Source organism: Colobus angolensis, unplaced genomic scaffold (assembly GCF_000951035.1).
Source record: "Colobus angolensis palliatus isolate OR3802 unplaced genomic scaffold, Cang.pa_1.0 Scaffold241, whole genome shotgun sequence".
Classification (NCBI taxonomy): Eukaryota; Metazoa; Chordata; class Mammalia; order Primates; family Cercopithecidae; genus Colobus; species Colobus angolensis.
In genome coordinates, this window is record NW_012115611.1 from 225,911 (window position 1) to 244,516 (window position 18,606).

The 18,606-nt window shown below is 41.3% G+C and overlaps 1 protein-coding gene and 1 long non-coding RNA gene across 2 annotated transcripts in view; one reads left to right on the plus strand and one right to left on the minus strand.

The window, feature by feature from the left end:
* PRIM2 (primase, DNA, polypeptide 2 (58kDa)) overlaps positions 1 to 18,606 on the plus strand; it is a 410,194-nt gene that overhangs the window by 32,748 nt on the left and 358,840 nt on the right. The gene's annotated exons all lie outside the window — the stretch shown is intronic.
* LOC105514324 lies at positions 4,446 to 7,337 on the minus strand. Its single transcript, XR_001002164.1, has 3 exons — positions 7,294 to 7,337; positions 6,437 to 6,657; positions 4,446 to 5,712 (listed from the first exon to the last, which is right to left on the minus strand). It is a non-coding gene; the product is annotated as an uncharacterized LOC105514324 (long non-coding RNA).

Consider the following 18,606-nt stretch of genomic DNA (forward strand, 5'->3'; position numbering starts at 1 on the left):
GCGAAAGCAATTTAGACACACACACACACACATTAGATGTACAAGCATAGAAAAATCTTGGAAGGATAAATACTGTCTTGCTTTATCCATCAGCATACTGATTACAATTGTGAAGTAAGTACCTGCACCTTTTGTAATGTAAAATTGTGCAGCAAAACAGCAAAAATAAAATATTATTTGGAGGAAAAAGACAAATAACTTGTTTTTGGCCAAAGGTGATAGAAATAATAATACTTGTATTTCCTGAGGCCCTACCATATGTCAGGCATATGCTACCTCATTTACCCCTCACCATCACCTTGCAGGGCTATCTTATGTATTATCTTCATTTTGCAATTGGCAATAGTTATTGTATTTCTTCCATTATAAGATCAAATTTAAACATACTTTAAATCGTTGAAATTTGTATGAATGTTATCATTTACGGTGTCTTAGACTTGATAAAATAACTCAAGTCACATTATTATATAGAATTAGATACAATATTCTAACTTATGATTTAATTGGCCCTAAATTCTGTGCTTTTTCCCCATTGGATTGTATTATTTTTTCTAACAAAAGCAGACTTTTGTTTCTCCTCCAAGTTTTCTTTCTCTCTTTCTCTTACACACACACACACACACACACACACACACCATGCAGGCACACACACACAGTTTTGTTTTTCCTTTCTCTTTCTCTTTCTCTCTCTCTCTCTCACACACACACACACACACACACACGTTCTTACATCTTAGTCCAAGCTAAAAATATCCTACTCATCAGATGCTCTGCCTTATTTTCAAGGCTTATGCTTATTTTGAGTGTAGCCATGGTGAATTTCATCTGTCTAACTGGTGTGCTAGTCTAGTCTCCTACCTACTGCTAAATTACCCAATTAATCTGTTTTGTTCAATTCCATTTTAGCCACAACCCTTTAGTTTCAGTTGCCTTGACATTGGGGGGGGGGGTGGAGGGACTTAATCTTTCTTATCTATTTGGTTAATTGGCCTAATTAATTCTGACAGATATAACATAGGTATTTTTGTTTCTCTTGGGTCAGCGAGCCACCCTGGGCCAGTGCTTCTCTATCTGGGCACACAAGAAACAAGTGCTGTACCTTCTGGAAGCCAGAGTTCTCCTTGAAGATTTACTTAAAGAGAAAGTGAAAGCAGGACACTGAAAAATGTAGATGAAAATCTTCGAAAGAAGTATTTTTTATCTTAAAAGAAAAAAGAAAATACTATGGAGCAGAATAAAATATCTGTAGGCATTTTTTTGTTTGTTTGTTTTGAGACGGAGTCTTGCTCTTGTCGCCCAGGCTGGAGGGCAATGGCGCAATTTCAGCTCACTGCAACCTCCACCTCCTGGGTTCAAGCAATTCTCCTGCCTCAGGCTCCTGAATAGCTGGGATTACAGGCACCCACCACCACGCCCAGCTAATTTTGTATTTTTAGTAGAGACAGGGGTTCTCCATGTTGGTCAGGCTGGTCTCGAACTCCCGACCTCAGGTGATCTGCCCGCCTCGGCCTCCCAAAGTACTGGGATTACAGGCATGAACCATTACACCTAGACTGTAGGCATTTTTAAGGCACAACTTTAATGGAATTTTGAACTGGTGGTAAACTACTCATGGCAACCTGTGGTTGAAACCATAGGCTTTGGGTCAAGACTGAAACTTAGCTCCTCCCTTTTCTAACTGTGTGCCCTGGGGCAAGTTGCTTAGCCTTTTTGTGTCTCAGTTTCTCATGTGTAAAATGGGAATAATATCATCTGCCTCGTAGAGTTATCATGAGAAGTGACAAGTATATGTCAAATGTTGGAACAGTGGGTGATTCATAGTGAATGCTCCCTAATGTTAGCTATTTTCATTTTCATTTATATTTCTAGATATCCCAAGGGTTACTGTTTTGTCCTCCTCTTTTGTTAAGTTGTCTCCGAACACAAGTTTGAGCAGCCCTGCCGTAGTCCTTCCCCAGGATTCTCTCCAGTATGCTGCATTTGATTCTCATCTGCTGGTCTTTTGTAATGTTTCAGGAATGTACTGTTTTCCTTTTTCTCTTCTCTCTCTCTCTCTCTTTTTTTTTTTTTCCCAGCACCATTACAAACAAAGAGTAGCTGTTTTAGGAATTTGGGAAGTGAAGAAACAAGACATTCGACTGTGAGTTCCACCCATGTTTAAAATGAAATAACCTAACAACTGGGAGTAGAGTGCTACCGTTAAGATTTTGGAGATAGAGATGTGAAGATTTTCAGTCTCAACTCCCTTTAGAACCATGGCTTGAACCCGTAAAATATGAGGGCTGCCCATAAAACTTTCTCTTGTAAGATGTGGGATATGTACAGTGTTGTCTAGTTATGGCTCATCTGGGAATGGATTTTCTGACGCAAATGAGGTTTAAAAAAAAAGGCATGGTGTCTCTTTATTTGGTTAACACTATTTCTGCACTTTGCTTTTCCTTGTCAGCTTTAAAAGGAAGAGAACAAAAGCCAAGCACCCTGCCAAAACTTGGCAGTAGAGTTTCAGTAAGTGAAAATTCTCCACCTACAGTAATGTTTGAAGTGGTAGTACAGTGAGGGCCCCCCAGCCCCCAACCCAACCCACTCACCCCTCCACTGCAGGCCATTCTTGACCTGTTAGGACACCATCTTATGCAAAGTTAAGAAAGCCCAAGAGCCTAGAACGCACAGAAAAAGGCCAGAGTAAGACTTAGGGTATCTATCCCCTCTTCTTTTTTCCCTCTTCCATCTGATACTATCTTTGGCTCAGTAGTCCTAGAACTCAGAGGGCTGATACTCCAATTTACCCTATAGTTGTTAGACTCAGCTCTACCATCTCCTCCACTCCCAGAACCTAGACTCTTGAAGGGCAGAGAGCAGGATAGGAGCAGCCTCAAGGATGGGAAAGCAATGGAGACTGACCTATGTTTTGCTATTTCCCTTTGCCAGCAATATCTTCTAGTTACAGGATTTTTGCACCTAGAAATAAAATATAATACAAATATTGACTATAACTTATAGTAATTCAGTGCTTCTAAGTTGCTATGTACCATGGTAAACACATGGCTATATTATAGCAACATCATAAAGCAGACATGATTATTTCTATATCAAGGATAAATCTGAGGTTTAGAAGAAAGGTTGGGAAAATTGTTGAAGGTCACAAGTAGGTCACAAGCCAGAAGTACATGGCAGTGGAACAGACCTGACTTTTGAGTCCGAGCCTATTGTATTGACTTGCTATCAATGCATAACAAACCACATCACACAAGACCAGTAGGATCTATGAGTCATCTTGGGATTGGCTGATTTAAGCTGGGCTAGGCTAGGTGGCTGGGGTAGCTCTGTTCTATATGCCTCTCATCTTCCTCCTGGGACCAGTAGGTTACCCTGGACATGTGTAAGAAGAAAATTGGAAATATGCAAGGTCAAGGCCTAGGCTTGGAACTGGTACACTAATTTCTGCCTCATCCTGTGGGTCAAGGCAAGTTACAAGGCTGAGCCTAATGTCAAAGAGCAAAGAGACACACCTCATTTTTTTTTTAAGAGATAAGGATCTGACTATTGACTAGGTTGTACTCAAATGCCTGAGCTCAAGGGATCATCCTGCATTGCTGGGACTATAAGTGTGCACCACTGTGCCCAACTGAGATATGCTTCACCCTTGTGGAATGTGGTAGTTGCTGAGGTGCACTTCCTGGTCCCTTTCCAGAATCAAGGCACTTACTTTATCAGCTTCTAGGAATATTGCCTGCTGCTGACGGCTCACCAAGTCCACTGACTCCCATCCTCTCACCTCCACCCTCACCCTGGAGTACCCATCCCACTGCCCACCAGGAATTGTCCTCAGCTGAAGGGCACTGCCTTGCCCAAGGGTGCCCCCACGGTCGAGCCATATCCAAAGACTAGTCAGATATGAGTATGAGGTCTGACCCCTTACCTCAATTCAAGACATCTCTGAAGGGCTATCCTAGCATCAGAGCTTCCCATAGGATTGGGTGAGGCCTGGGTTGCAACTAAATTAGTCCCATTTTTCTCTGTGACAATCTTGCTTCCCTCACTCCCTTAAAATGGCTGTTTCCAAGAGCATTCCTCAATAACTACTCCATGAAATCTAACCTTCAACATGAGAGGGACTCCAAAGTCAATGGTGAAGGGCACAGATACAGTATAGGAAAGAATCAGAACCAATAATGCAATCTACCACATCTTTGTGTTTAACAAGTAGATTAAACTGCATCCCAGCTCCAAAAACAAAAGCATATAGTGGAGCAGACAGAATCTCTGTCTGACATGTCTTAATATATATCTAAACCATTGATATTGGACCTTGAAATATATTTGAGTTGGAAAAGGCATGTGGTCCTGAAGAGTTGTGGGCAAATGGAAACTTTGTAAATTGAATTAAATTCCAAATGCGTGGTGGGGGTTTGGTATTCTAAAGTGAAAAATGTGGTGAATTATTTTATGAATAACCATTTTAATAATATACTGATTTTTCTATGATGGGTTTTACATATCAGCAATTTATTTCATTTTTATGAACCCATTCCATTTTTAAAATAATTCTCTGTGTGTGAAATTATAGCATGACGTCATACATTTGTTTTTTGGTCTCCAATCCTTAGTGGATTTCCTTTGCATAAATTTTAAGTTTACATGAACTGAAAAGATTCCAGGGACGCCAGGTAAAGCCATGGGTGCATGGTTGTTGGAAATGGGTACAATGGATATAAGTAACAGGGAAAACATCCCAGAAGAAATTTTGGCCAGGTAGTGTTCCTTTGTCCAGTAAAAATAGCAGGAAGAGAGAAAATAGATAATTTATTGTACTTAAGGATAGGGACTGACAGAATAGCTACAGCAGGAGGGCAAGTCAGCAGGAAAATCAAGAATTCTAATAGAATATTGCTGATATGATTGTTCATGATTTCCAGGGATATGAAGGGCAAGCCAGGCTAAAAAGTGGACCAGAACACTGGTGGTTGAGGGACTGGAGGCCCCAGTGAGAGGAGGGAATAGGCACACAGCAGTGACAGATTCCATGGAAGTTTTTCCATATTTATGATATGCAAGTCATGTTTATATTTATTCCCCTCATGCTTTTCTGGGAAGGTTGAGGCTCTCCCATGTGAGAGTTTCCTCTATCAGTCAGGATTCTAAATATTCTTGATAGTTTAAAGAAGAGATTTAATACCAGGAGATGACAAAGGTAAGAAGCCTAAAGTGGGAGAGTAAGGTATCCTTGAGATTATCAAGAGCAGAAAGCTACTACCACTGCCTAAAGCTTAAGGGACAAAAGAAGCCAGGCCACCAGGGAGAAGCTGGAACCACAGAAACTCTTGGAGCAAGACCTGGGTCCATAGAAGAGATGGCTGCTGCCAGAGACAATACTTGAAGCTGAGAGAAGTGGGGAGAAATACCCAGCTTCTTCCTTTCTGCTCTCTCTTCAGGGCCATCCAATGGCTGAACTGACCCAGAAACCAGAGGGCAAAGGAACAAGGAAAAAGTAATTCTCTGTGATACGAACAGGGTAGATTGGGGACAGAGAATACATCTAAGAGCAAAACAGGACAAGCCTAGCACATGGCCTCAACTTCTCTGCTCTCCATGGCAATGTCCTCTTCCTCTTCTGTTTCCAGGAGTCTCTGATTCCTGCCACCTATTGCCCCAGGCTCCCTTGATAACTGGTTTCCAGGTAGGGGTGCAGCCAATGGTGGCAGCAGCAGGAGACTGGGAGATAAAAGGAAAGGTTGTGTTATTTTTCCCCAGTCCCTCTCTGCTTTGGAGCCAACTCTCTGGCAGTCTCCCTCCACCATTATAGATCCTGCTGGTGGCCTGTCTTCTGTGGCTGTAGGTCTCACCAGCTCTCACTAGGTCTCTCTAGGAGTGGTTTCCTTCTATTGCTGGTCTCTGGGTGTCTCAACATCCCTTGCTAATTCCCTTAATCCTGCCCACAGCTATGTCACTAGTATCTTTGTTAAAGTCCCTTCATTTGAATAATTTGGCTTGAGTTCTGTTTTCTGCCAGGACCCTGGCTAGTACCCTGACCTACTGTGTTCTTTTCCAAGCTCCTTGCAAGTGTCAAATTTTCCCTACTGTTGCCCAGATCAACAGTGTGGTATAGCAGAAAGAGTACTGGCTTTACTGGCAGACACACATGGATTTATTTCCGATTCAGTCACTTACAGAGTTACTGGCTGGGAAAGTTATTTAACCTCCCGAGCTTCAGTTTTCTTGCTGGTAAAGTGGAAAGGGGATAATGATGAATTTCAGTTGGATATATTAGAAATCTGTGCCTGACCCATGTGTTCCAGACCTCATCTGCCAGTTGTCTTTTTTTTACATATCGATATTTATGGCATAAATCCCCTTCCTACTTGACTGAAAGAAATGAACCCCCTTCAAATTATTTCCAGTTATTTCTAGAAGTTTCCAAAGAAGTTCCCCTGCTCACCAGTCTTTCTTTTGCAGTTGCCATGGTCTTCCGCCTTGTTATTTTGCTTCTGCCCCAGCTCCCACATGTCCAGCTTCTGCTTGCAGGGTCACTTGCTGAGGCTTTGCCAAGGCTGAAACTTTTCAGGGTCACTGTCCATCATGAGAACATAGCCCATGCCAAGGGTGTTGCCTCTTAGTGTTCCCAAAGAGTCTTGTCCTTGGGAAGCCTCCATTTGGCCTCTGTGGTGCAGAGAGGAGAATGTCCTTTCCTGGCTCAGCCCCAAATATGCTGGGCTTGTGCCTAGAGCCTCTGAGAGTCTCTTTGAGTATTTCCTCAGCTGGTTTCACATGTAAACAAAACAACTCATAGAGGTTCTGGAAACTGCTTCCACCATCTTATAGAAGGAGGTCAGAAAGGGAATAGATGCTTTGCCCTCTGCTTCACCCTCTTCCCCTCTTCCCTTCACAGCTCTCCCAGCCCCCAAACCAATCTTCCTCTTCTATTTACTAAACTAAACATTTTATACATATCAACCACTGTGGGATAGAAGGGGGAGGGTCAAGGAGGGAGGTGAGGTCTAGATGACTTCTGTATATAAGCCAGAGTCCAATCCGTTTATATATGAATGACTCCTAGTGCAATACCTGGCACATGGTGGATTCTCAACAGATGATGAATACTATCATCACGTAAATAGGAAACCACATTTCCTACCATTTAGATGGTATAAGTTCTTCAAAGTTCAATTTATATGTCATCTCTTACCGGAAACCTGGCCCTAATCCCAGTAGGATGAGATTACTCTTTGCCTCTGTATTCGATTCTTAGGGCTATGGTTATAACATACCAAGAACAATGAAAATTTATTCTGTCACAGTTCTGGAGGCTGGAAGTTTGAAATCAAGACATTGGTAGAGCCATCCTCTCTCTGAAGGCTGTAGGGAGAGTCCTTCCTTGCCCCTTCCCAGCTTCTGGTGCCTCTCGGCAATCCTTGGTGTTCCCTGGCTTACAGCTGTTTCACTCCAATCTCTGCCTCTGTTGTTGCACAGTCGTCTTCTCCCTGTGTATCTTTGTTTCCACGTGGCATTCTCTTCTCTTATGAGGCCATCAGTCATAGTGGATTAAGGCCCACTCTAGTAACCTCATTTAACTTGATTATATCTGCAAAGGCCTTATTTCCAAATAAGATCACATTCTGGGGTCCTGAGAGTTGGGATTTCAACATACCTTCTTGGGGGATGCAAGTCCACCCACAACACCCTGCAATAAGATTCTAAAATTGAATAGCAACAATCTTATTTCTCTTTTGACATCTATCATATCTATCTCCCCCTATAACACTGAACAGCCCAAGGACAGAATCTATTTCTGATTCGCTTTTGTGTCCCTGACAATACCTACCTGTCCCATAATAGGTTTGATAGGTACTAAGTGACCGGGCTGAGGCTTACACCCTCCCCTCCTGACTCAAGACTAATACTTTAGACTAGAGCATGCTGCCACCAGCCTGGTACATGCATTTGTGAGTTCCTTGGATTTTCAACTCCTTGGCTGATTTATTTTTTGGAAACACTATATATCAGGAAGATGGGTTTGGCTAGCTGAAATAGCTGATTATAGCTTGCCTTGGGTGGTTAAATATTTATGTCTTTTGAGAGTGAACAATGGGCTTCATTCTACCAGGGAAATAATCTTGTTTGTCCCCATTTATTGGCTCTTTTTTCCTCTTTTACATTTTCAGCATCCTAATGATGTCCTTAGTGATAGTTGCTATGGAAGTATTTTAGTGTTTTCTGCAGTGTTGGGTGGTGCAGTATCTGAAGCCTTCTTTAGTGTGTATTTATAATGACACCAAGCCATGAATTTCATTTTTGTGATAGCTTTCTTGCTTAATAACCGGTTGTCATCAGGGGAGTGATGTGCATTTATTTTGGCCTCCTGATTTATCACACTGATTTCTCTTCTCCTTTTCATTGTTCCTGGAGTGCTCATCATCACTTTAAATACTCAACCCATTATTTCACAGAATATAATGACAGAGTCAGCCCCATCATTTTATCATGTATAAACTGGTAAACAGTTGCAGCCCCTGTGATGAGGGGTGATTTAGGCTTGTAAAAGTCAAACACTTTTTTTTTTTTTTGTCTCACTCTGTTGCCAGGCTGGAGTACAGTGGTGCGATCTTGGCTCACTGCAACCTCTGCCTCCCGGGTTCAAGCGATTCTCCTGCCTCAGCCTCCCAAGTAGCTAGGACTACAAGTGTGCCCCACCACACCCAGTTAATTTTTGTATTTTTTAGTAGAGATGGGGTTTCACCATGTTGGCCAGGATGGTTCCAATCTCTTGACCTTGTGATCTGCCCACCTCGGCCTCCCAAAGTGCTGGGATTAAAGGTGTCAAAAACTTTTGAGGATGTAGTTTGGAGACTGAGACTCAGTAATGGGTGGAGGAGAGAAAACTGGGATATCTAGAGAATTGGATTGTAGTGTCTTTGGTAAAACAGTAATAGTAATACATGTTCTACCTACTTGATAGGATTGTTATGAGGGTCATGTGATTAATGTGTGTGAAAGCAATTTGTAAGCTGTACAGTGCTATAAAATGTTTATGAATGTTATCATTAGTAACAATTAGATTGTTAATAGTCCTGATTGCTTTTGACCTGGATGTCCATGGGGAAGCAGCTTAATCTCTCATGAAGACATGACTTGACCTTTTTACTGAACCATGTGGGCAAATGCTCAGGCCATTATGCAGCATTTTCAAGGCCATCAGGTTGTCTGCGTCAGCCTCTTTCATTCGGCTCTTACCTTTTATTTGGGGAGGAGAAGGGACAGTATGACTTTAATTATTAAGCTGAAGAAGTGGAGGAATATTGACTTCTTGAATATCTTTTTCAAGTCAGCTCTTTAATATAAAGTCTCTCTGGTGCATCTGTTGCTAGCTTGCCATGTTGATATGTGCCATTTTAATTTTGTTCCTCCAAAGGTTTGGGTTATTTTTCCATACACTTTTGTTTACGGTAGACGCTCGGTCACTTACTGGAACACACTTAGGCATGTAGACTTTGACAATTCTAGGGAACAGTTCTGAATGCATTTAGTGATTTCATTTATGTGTTTTAGTTTAAGTACTCTATCAATTTATCCTAGAGATAGCCCAGAAATTGATGTCACTGCAATTAAACAGAATTTTTTTTATACAGAATTCCGTGCCTGACAACTCTAGAAATATTTGTTATGCAGCTTCTCTTAAAGGATTTTCAATTTGCTCATTTGGAGCAAATTTTGTGTGTTAAATGCAGTTGGTTCCTAGACACTGACTCATTTTCCAAATCTGAGTACACTTTTTTCCTCAATTGACTTTCCTCTGCCAGTATGTCATCCAACAATTCTTTAATGTACTGTCAAAATACGGTCACCTCATCATTAACAGGAAATGGGCTTCTTGCCCACTCTTGTGAAAGTAGAATAAAATCAGACAATTTGATTTTTAAACTATAAGAAAAGGAGAATGAAAAAACAGCAAAACCTAACTAATTTCCAAGCTCAGGGCTGTTTATAAAGAGCCTGAACAAATAAGACACCCAGAAACAAAAGGAAAACTGCGATTTGCTTAGCTTTGTGTAGAATACAGAAGAATTTCCATTTTACTCTAAATATAAAGTAGCTGCAATGTGAGTCAACATAAATAAAATGAAGAAAACAAGTCTTTATGGAAGACGACAGAAGTTTCATGTGGGCAGCTTCATGTGTTTAAGCATCTCAACGTGAAAACTTGGCCATTTGCTCAAGATTGTTTCTCTGTATTTAGATTTTGGGTGCAAATATCATCTCTGTCTCTAGGAAACAAACCCAGACGGCCTACAGAGTCAAGAATGAAGAATTCATTTTACTGAAATGTTAATGTCAACTCTAAAAATACCAGAGTTTTCAATTTTACCTAATCAAATAATCAGCTCGAGAATTTTTTTGCAACCACAGTTGCTTATATGGCTGACCAAAGTGACAATTTGTTTAAGACCAAGTTTGAGATTAGTAAAACATATAATATATAGCGCAGATTTCATTTAACCATGTGGATAATTCAGCAAAATATGTTCTTCATGAATTGCTATGAAAAAGAGTAATTTGCTGCATTTGAATTATCTGATTACCTGTCCTGATCTTCTACTTCACTTTGAGTGTATACGTAGACTTTATTAGAATAACATTTTGTAGCGTAAAAATAGTCTATATTGCCACAGCTTCTCTCTACTTGCTAGTTCAAAGCTTTCTCTCTAATTTTTGATCAGTGCCAATTTGGAACCAATCTCTTTTAGCTCAATTTCCTCATTTGTGGAGTGGGTATCTTAACATCCAAAATAATATAAAGTTACAATGATTAGTGGAATGGCGAAAAACACTTCACACAGAATCTGGCATATAGTGAATGCTCAATGAATTTTAACTATTTTGACTTTTACTGTTAAAGATGTGACCTGGGAAGTCATTAAAACTTTTGTAGCTTGGTTCTTTACATATGAAAGCCAAATGTCTTGATATAAGTCTAAAAATGTTCTTAAAATGCATAGAGTGCCTCCACATGCAAAGTGAAGCACAGAATTTAAGTAATTGCCTTCATTAATTAATCAATGCATTGCTTTACCTAAGAGGCTGATACATGTTTTAGAGCAAAGCTTGAGGCACAAAGTTTCACTTTGCTTGGATATTACTTTTATTGTCATTTTGCCATTTTTTTGGTATTCATTATTTACTGTAGTGGGGCAAGAATTTGGGTGCAAGTAGTTTACTTGGGAGGTGATCCCAGGAGGCATGGTCAGGGAGTGGGCAAGTAAGACTGGCAAAAGAGGAACACCATTAAAGGATACATTGAGAAGCAGGTTACTGTCCTGGGCAAGTGAGCTCAATCCCAGTGGCATCTCTTTGAGAGACTGCATAAAACCTTTGAGCAACCTCATCCATTTAGTCCAGCACTATACTAATATTATCACTTTCTACGAGCAATACCGCATGAAAAAATTTGGGGAGCATTGCTATAAAGAATAGTCGAGTGTGCTGAAGAGAAGCCAGGAAAATAAAAAGCAGAATAAATAAGAATGGTTGACATGCATGGCATGGTGGCTCACACCCGTAATCCCAGCACTTTGGGAGTTGGAGGTGGGAGGATCACTTGAGGTCAGGAGTTAAAGACCAGCCTGGGCAACATTGCGAGACCCCGTCTCTACAAGAATTTTAAAATTAGCTAAGCATGGTGGCACATGCCAGTCTCGAACACCCGGCCTCAAATGACCCTCCCAACTTGACCTCCCAAAGTGCTGGGATTGCAAGGGTGAGCCACCGTCCTGGCCTGGTTACATTTAACTATGTTGCACAGAAGATCATGGATTCATTCAAAATGAAATCATTGTTGCTGGGTTCTTGTAAAAGTAAGGTTATTGAGCTATGGGCGTTGAGCATATGGGAGCAGAAACAATCCTTTTAATCTACTCAGCATTTTGTGGGATTTAAAGGAATAATGGCTGTTGTTTCTGGCTTTGCAGTTCAAGTGAGATGGATTTAGAAGAGCTCCAAGCACATTCCTAAAGTATTGGGTGGTTGGAAGGGTCTATGAGTTACGTAGTTGTTACTTCAGTCTCCAGCGGAAGGGAGGGGACATGTCTTCCTGGTCACATTCCCCCTTGGTCGCAAGAAACCATGTTTTGTTCCCAAGAAACCACGTTTTGTTCCCTTCAAGTCAGAAATGTAGCCAGAATGCCCACTAGGTGGTGCTCCAATTACTTTACTGTATAACATTTTGTAACCTCCTGTAATATATAAGAATATTAAATGTTAGAGCCAAAAACACAGAAAATATTCTATAACTTGAGCTTCAAGATGTAAAGACATCATATATTGAGAGGACTAATATGGCTTTTAAAATATCACATGATATCAAAATACGCATAAAAGGTGAAAAACAATGCTGCCTCAGAGCCAAGGTTAACATTATTGGTAGAAAAATAGATTACATTCAATATTTTTTTAAATTGAGCTTTAAAAAGAACTCTGATGCACTAGGTTCTGAGGCAATACAAGGATTTATATAATATATATAAATATGGCAATCCCCCCCCCAACATTTATTTATTTATTTATTTGAGACAGAGTCGTCCTCTGTTGCCCCAGGCTGGAGTGCAGTGGCGTGATCTCAGCTCACTGCAACCTCCGCCTCCTGGGTTCAAGTGATTCCCCTGCCTCAGCCTCCCAAATAGCTGGGACTACAGGCCGGTGCTGCAACACCCGGCTAATTTTTTTTTTTTTTTTTGTATTTTTAGTAGAGACGGAGTTTCACCGTGTTAGCCAGGATGGTCTCCATCTCCTGATCTCGTGATCCACCTGCCTTGATCTCCCAAAGTGCTGGTATTACAGGTGTGAGCCACCGCGCCCGGCCCCTCCCCACACATTTATACATGTGATGTCTTTCAGTATCATCTCAGAATGGATAAGATGTAGATAAAAAATTCTGTCAAAAACAGTGCAAAAAAATGCAAGCAGATGAAATACGAATTTTCAAGGTAAGCAAGCAAGAGTAGAGTTAAAAGTAGACTATGTGGCTGGGTATGGTGGTTCAGGCCTGGAGGCCAAGGTGGGTGAATCCAATGAGGCCAGGAGTGATATCTTGTCTCTACTAAAAATACAAAACAACTTAGCGAGGCGTGGTGGAGCACACCTGTAATCCCAGCTACTCAGGAGGCTGAGGCACGAGAATCACTTGAACCCAGGAGGCGGAGGTTGCAGTGAGCCAAAATTGTGCCATTGCACTCCAGCCTGGGCAACAGAGTGAGACTCTGTTTCAAAAAACAAACAAAAAAAGTAGCTTATGTTATTACTGGACAGTTACTACTGAATGAATCCAAATATTTGCTTGCTTCAGCCTTACACTTGGACTGCCAGGCTGCTAGAGAAACATAACAGGACAATTTCGTGTCATGTTTAAGTCAAGACTTTGGACAGAATTTCTGGAAAGAAGCAACTTAAATGCATTTCTCTCCACTTTCATTGCCAGCCCAACACAGCTGACGTCTCCTGAGCCATTGAGTTCTTGGGCCTACAGTGGCTGGAGAGTGCTGGCTCTGTTGGAGTCCTCGTGGAAAAAATAGAATTGGACTTTTTCCCAGTTAGCCAACTAGAACCCCTTCACTCCCACCAAAAGGGTAACAAAAACGTCCATAGCAATGGTGTTCATAACAGCAAAAATGCAAAACTACCTATACATCAATTAGTAGCAAAATGAATTAATCAGCTGTCATATTTTATATAGTGAAATATTGTATAGCAGTAACGAGGAAGGAACTGGAGCTCCATGTTTCCACATGGATAATCTCTAAAATATAGAATTGAACAAAAAGAAAGAAAATAAGCAAGTAGCAGTAGCATGCTAGAATATTATATAATTAATAAAAAGTTAAAAACTGGGCCAGGCGCAGTGGCTCACACCTGTAATCCCAGCACTTTGGGAGGCCAAGGTGGGTGGATCAGCTGAGATCCGGAGTTCAAGACCAGCCTGGCCAACATGGTGAAACCCTGTCTCTACTAAAAACACAAAAATTAGGTGGGTGTGGTGGCTCACGTCTGTAATCCCAGCTACTTGGGAGGCTGTGGCATGAGAATTGTGTGAAGCCGGGATGCAGAGGGTTGCAGTGAGCTGAGATCATGCCACTGTACTCCAGCCTGGGCAACAGAGTGAGATTCTGTCTCAAATAAAATAAAATAAAATAAAATAAAATAAGATAAAATAAAATAAGATAAAATAAACCAAAAACAAAGTTAAAAATTATGAAACAATACCATATACACACACATATATATACATATGCATACATATGTATGTAAATACATATATAATAGTCGAAAAGGTGGTGGTTACTTTTAGGAAGGGAAAAGCATTGGTGGAAAGACATATATAGGAGCTTCAATTTTAATGGTACTATCTTAATTTGTAAACTGAATGGTAGATGAAGAAATGATCATTAAGATGTAATGATATATTTGGGAGGCCAAAGCGGGTAGATTGCTTGAGCTCATAAGTTCGAGACCAGCCTGAGCAACATGGTGAAACCCAGCTCTAAAAAAAAAAAAAAAAAATACAAAAAAATTAGCTGGGCGTGGTGGTGCATGCATGTAGTCCCAGCTATTCGGGGGACTCAGATGGGAGAATGGCTTGAGCCCAGGAGGTTAAGGCTGCCGTGAGCCAGGGTTGCGCCACTGCACTCCAGCCTGGGTGACCAAGTGAGACCCTGTCTCAAAAAAAAAAAAAGATATAATGATATAGGAAATGTAAGATTTTTTTTCTTACATATCTCAAATAAGTCAAAGAAACATGGGGGAGAAGAAGAAAAAGGAGAGGAGGAAGAAGAAGAGGAGAAGAACAAGAAGGAGAAGACCAACTTGGAAGGACAAAGAACAGGAACTAGCAGGCCCGTGAGTTCCAGTGGGTATGTGGTTTTGGGCAAGAAGTTACCATCAGAGAGACTCAGTACAAGAAGAGGGAATGCTGAGAGGCATTCCTGAGGTCAGAGAGTATGTTTGCTGGGAAAATCAGATGACACGGGATGGGAAGGTATCCTTTCAAAAGGGGCAGGTCCATCCATTCATTCAACGTATACTTATTAACTATATGTGCTCTGCACTGTTTGAGGACACAGCAGTGAACAAATCAGCCCAAAATCTGCCCTCATGAGTTTAAGTGTCTGGCAGGCAAATTCTGTATCCAGCCTGTTTGTCTGAACTTCCCAGCTAGGCATTCAGGGAAGGACAGAGATTTATCTACTCTACAAATATATATTGAACACTTCATACATGTCAAACAATGCTGGATGCTGGGGAGATGGAATGAGTCCCTGTCTTCAAAAAACTTACAGTTCAGTGGGAAAAACCTTATATGCAGTTACACATTTAAAGTTAAATGTGTTGGAGGCAAGCAGAGTATCTTGGGAACACAGCAGAAGCTGTGGGGTGGTAGGGAGTGTTGGAGCCTGCTTCTGCTTGGAAAATGAGTTGATTTCAGAGAACCAAGATGTTAATTCAGAATCAGTGTCAGTTCATTAGCATAGATTAAAGATTCTGGCCAGGCGCAGTGGCTCATGCCTGTAATCCCAGCACTTTGGGAGGCCGAGGAGGGTGGATCACGAGGTCAGGACATCAAGACCATCCTGGCTAACACGGCGAAACCCCGTCTCTACTAAAAAAATACAACAAAAATTAGCCTGGTGTGGTGGCAGGCACCTGTAGTCCCAGCTGCTCAGGAGGCTGAGGTAGGAGAATGGCGTGAACCCGGGAGGTGGAGCTTGCAGTGAGCTGAGATCACGCCACCGCACTCCAGCCTGGGTGACAGAGCGAGACTCCATCTCAGAAAAACAAACAAACAAACAACAACAACAACAAAAAGATTCTGTGTTTGGGCTGGGTTCGGTGGCTCATGCCTGTAATCCCAGCACTTTGGGAGGCTGGAGATGGGCAGATCACTTCAAGTCAAGAGTCTGAGACCATCCTGGCCAACATGGTGAAACCCCGTCTCTACTAAAAACACAAAAAATAGCCGGGTGTGGTAGTGGATGCCTGTAATCCCAGCTACTTGGGAGGCTGAGGCAGGAGAATCACTTGAACCTGGGAGGTGGAGATTGTAGTGAACTGAGATTGCACTGCTGCACTCCAGCCTGGGTGACAGAGCGAGACTGTTAAAAAAAAAAAAAAAAAAATCTACCTTTGGCGCATATACCTAAAGGTAGCCTTATGCTCTGGGGCACTAGGAAGCCTGTTATCCAAAACCATCTCTCTTCCCTCCCATGTGTCCTCCTACCACCAGTCCGTTGCTATTAGAAATTCATTCCATTGCCTCCATTTTATTATTTTAAATAATACACTATTCTATTGAAAATTATTTTATAAATACAATTCTTATAATCTAATTTGCAACTTTAATGTTTTGACAAGAGCTATGTCCCAAAATGTCTTATTGACAAAAACACCAAAATATCTGTGACATTCTGAGAGACACAATATAATACACAATCAGGACACAATGTGTATATATTTTTTTTCTTCTTCGTGTTTTCCAAGGCATGAAGAGTACAGTAGAGAAGAAAGGAGTTATGGATGAGGGAGTGGCTTCAGCCAGGAAAGGATCCATGAAGGAGGAAAGCATATCCAGCAGTTGGGGAGGTAAAAGAGAGTCTAGTTTTTATGAACAAAGCTACAGAGTAGGGAGAAAAAAAGATATAGACTAGGAGATCTTTCCCATCAACATTACTCTGGAAATCTGTGGAGCAGTTTTTTCCTACGTGAGAATTATACTGAAACAATGAAGCAAATAAGAAAAAAAGACTGTTTATTCATTCAAATATTATGTTATGCTTATTTGATGACCCTGTGATAGATACTAGGGGTACAGTCTCTGAAGCACCCATTGAAGGCAGTAGATTGCGACTGCTTATAGTGTTCATTCTCCTACCCAAAGGGGTGAAATTACAGTCTGTGAAACCCTCAACCCAATTCGTTGTGGTCATGGTACTAGAAGTTTGGCTTCCAAAATCATGTTTCCAAGTCTTGTCTTAGGGAAGGACTTGAGCTTATGAAAGTTTTATGTGAGGGAAACCACACATTAGAGCTGGAAAATCTTACAGCTTACTTTACTGCTTTTTTCTTTTTTTAACTTACGGAAAGTGCATTCCCTAAGTCTGGGAGGAAAAGGAAATTTCTGCTTCATACCCTTTTCAATTCTTGTGTGGAGTAGTTTGCTTTTACGTTGCGGGGCACCAGCTTCAGGAACTACTAGAGAAGCTTCTGTCAGCTTTTTTCAGAGAAACATTGTGTGGATCAGTAAATGCAGTGTCCTTGGGAGAATTTCCAGGAACTCATGACTGCTGGAACCATCTACCTCAGGCAGGCTCCAGTCACCCTCTTTTTCGGAGAACTATATGACTAGATTGTGGCAAGTTTCTCTTCGCATCTAGGGATGTTAGGGGAAGGTGATAATGGCAGCGCTGCAGGAGAAACAATGAATATAGTGAATGAAATTAGTCTCATTCAAAAAGTGGTGGAGGTTCTACTGTGTGCTAGCACTGTGCCAGGCTCCAGAGCCTGGATAGTAACGCAGAGACCCTGTGCTCAAGGGGATCACAGACAAGTGGGTGAGACAGATCAATGTGTGATAAATGCAAAAAGCAGCCAAAATATGGTACTATGATAGCATGGGGTAGAGAGGAGGCAGGGAAGTCCCACTGAATGAGGCTGTGGCTGAGTCTTGAGGGATAGTCCTTAATAAGGGGAAGATTTACCATGGGGTAAGTTTGGGGTCTGTAAGTAGCTCATAATAATGAGACGGGAAGAGGACAAGAAATGAGGCTGAAGAGGGAAACAGACCCAGATATCATGAGGCACCTTGTCTGCCACGCTAAGAAATCTGAATACCCTCAACAGTACTTAGGGATACTGAGGGAGCTTGAGGAAGGCAGTGAGCACTTTCAAATGGTTTTTGTTTTCATTTTTTTCTCCTATAAAACTAAAAAATTCTCACTGAAGAAAATTTGGAGGTGACAGAAAGGCATAAAGAGAAAATATATCACCTTTAATTTCTCCACACAGAGATAACCACTACTAATTTTGGTATGTTTGGTATGTATCTTTTTATATGTTTGTGGTCACTTTCTTTATATAACTTTACATTTGCTTTTTTCATTAACATTCTTTCCTGGGCATTTCCATGCTTTGTATTCTTTTTTTTTTTTAATAAACTTTTAATTTTGAAATAATTTTAGACTAACAGAAGAGGTACAAAGACAATGCAGAGTTCCTGTAGGTCCTTCCCCCAGCTTCCCAGGATGTTAAGCATGTACTTTCTTTCTTGTTTTTTTTGAGATGGAGTCTCACTCTGTCACCCAGGCTGGAGTGCAATGACATGGTCTTGGCTCACTGAAACCTCTGCCTCCCAGGTTCAAGTGATTCTCCTGCCTCAGCCTTCTGAATAGCTGGAATTACAGGCATGCACCACCACGCCTGGCTAATTTTTGTAGTTTTAGTAGAAATGGGGTTTCACCATGTTGGTCGGCTGGTCTCGAACTCCTGACCTCATGATCTGCCTACCTCAGCCTCCCAAAGTGCTGGGATTACAGGCATGAGCCACCATGCCCAGCCTGTACTTTCTTTTTT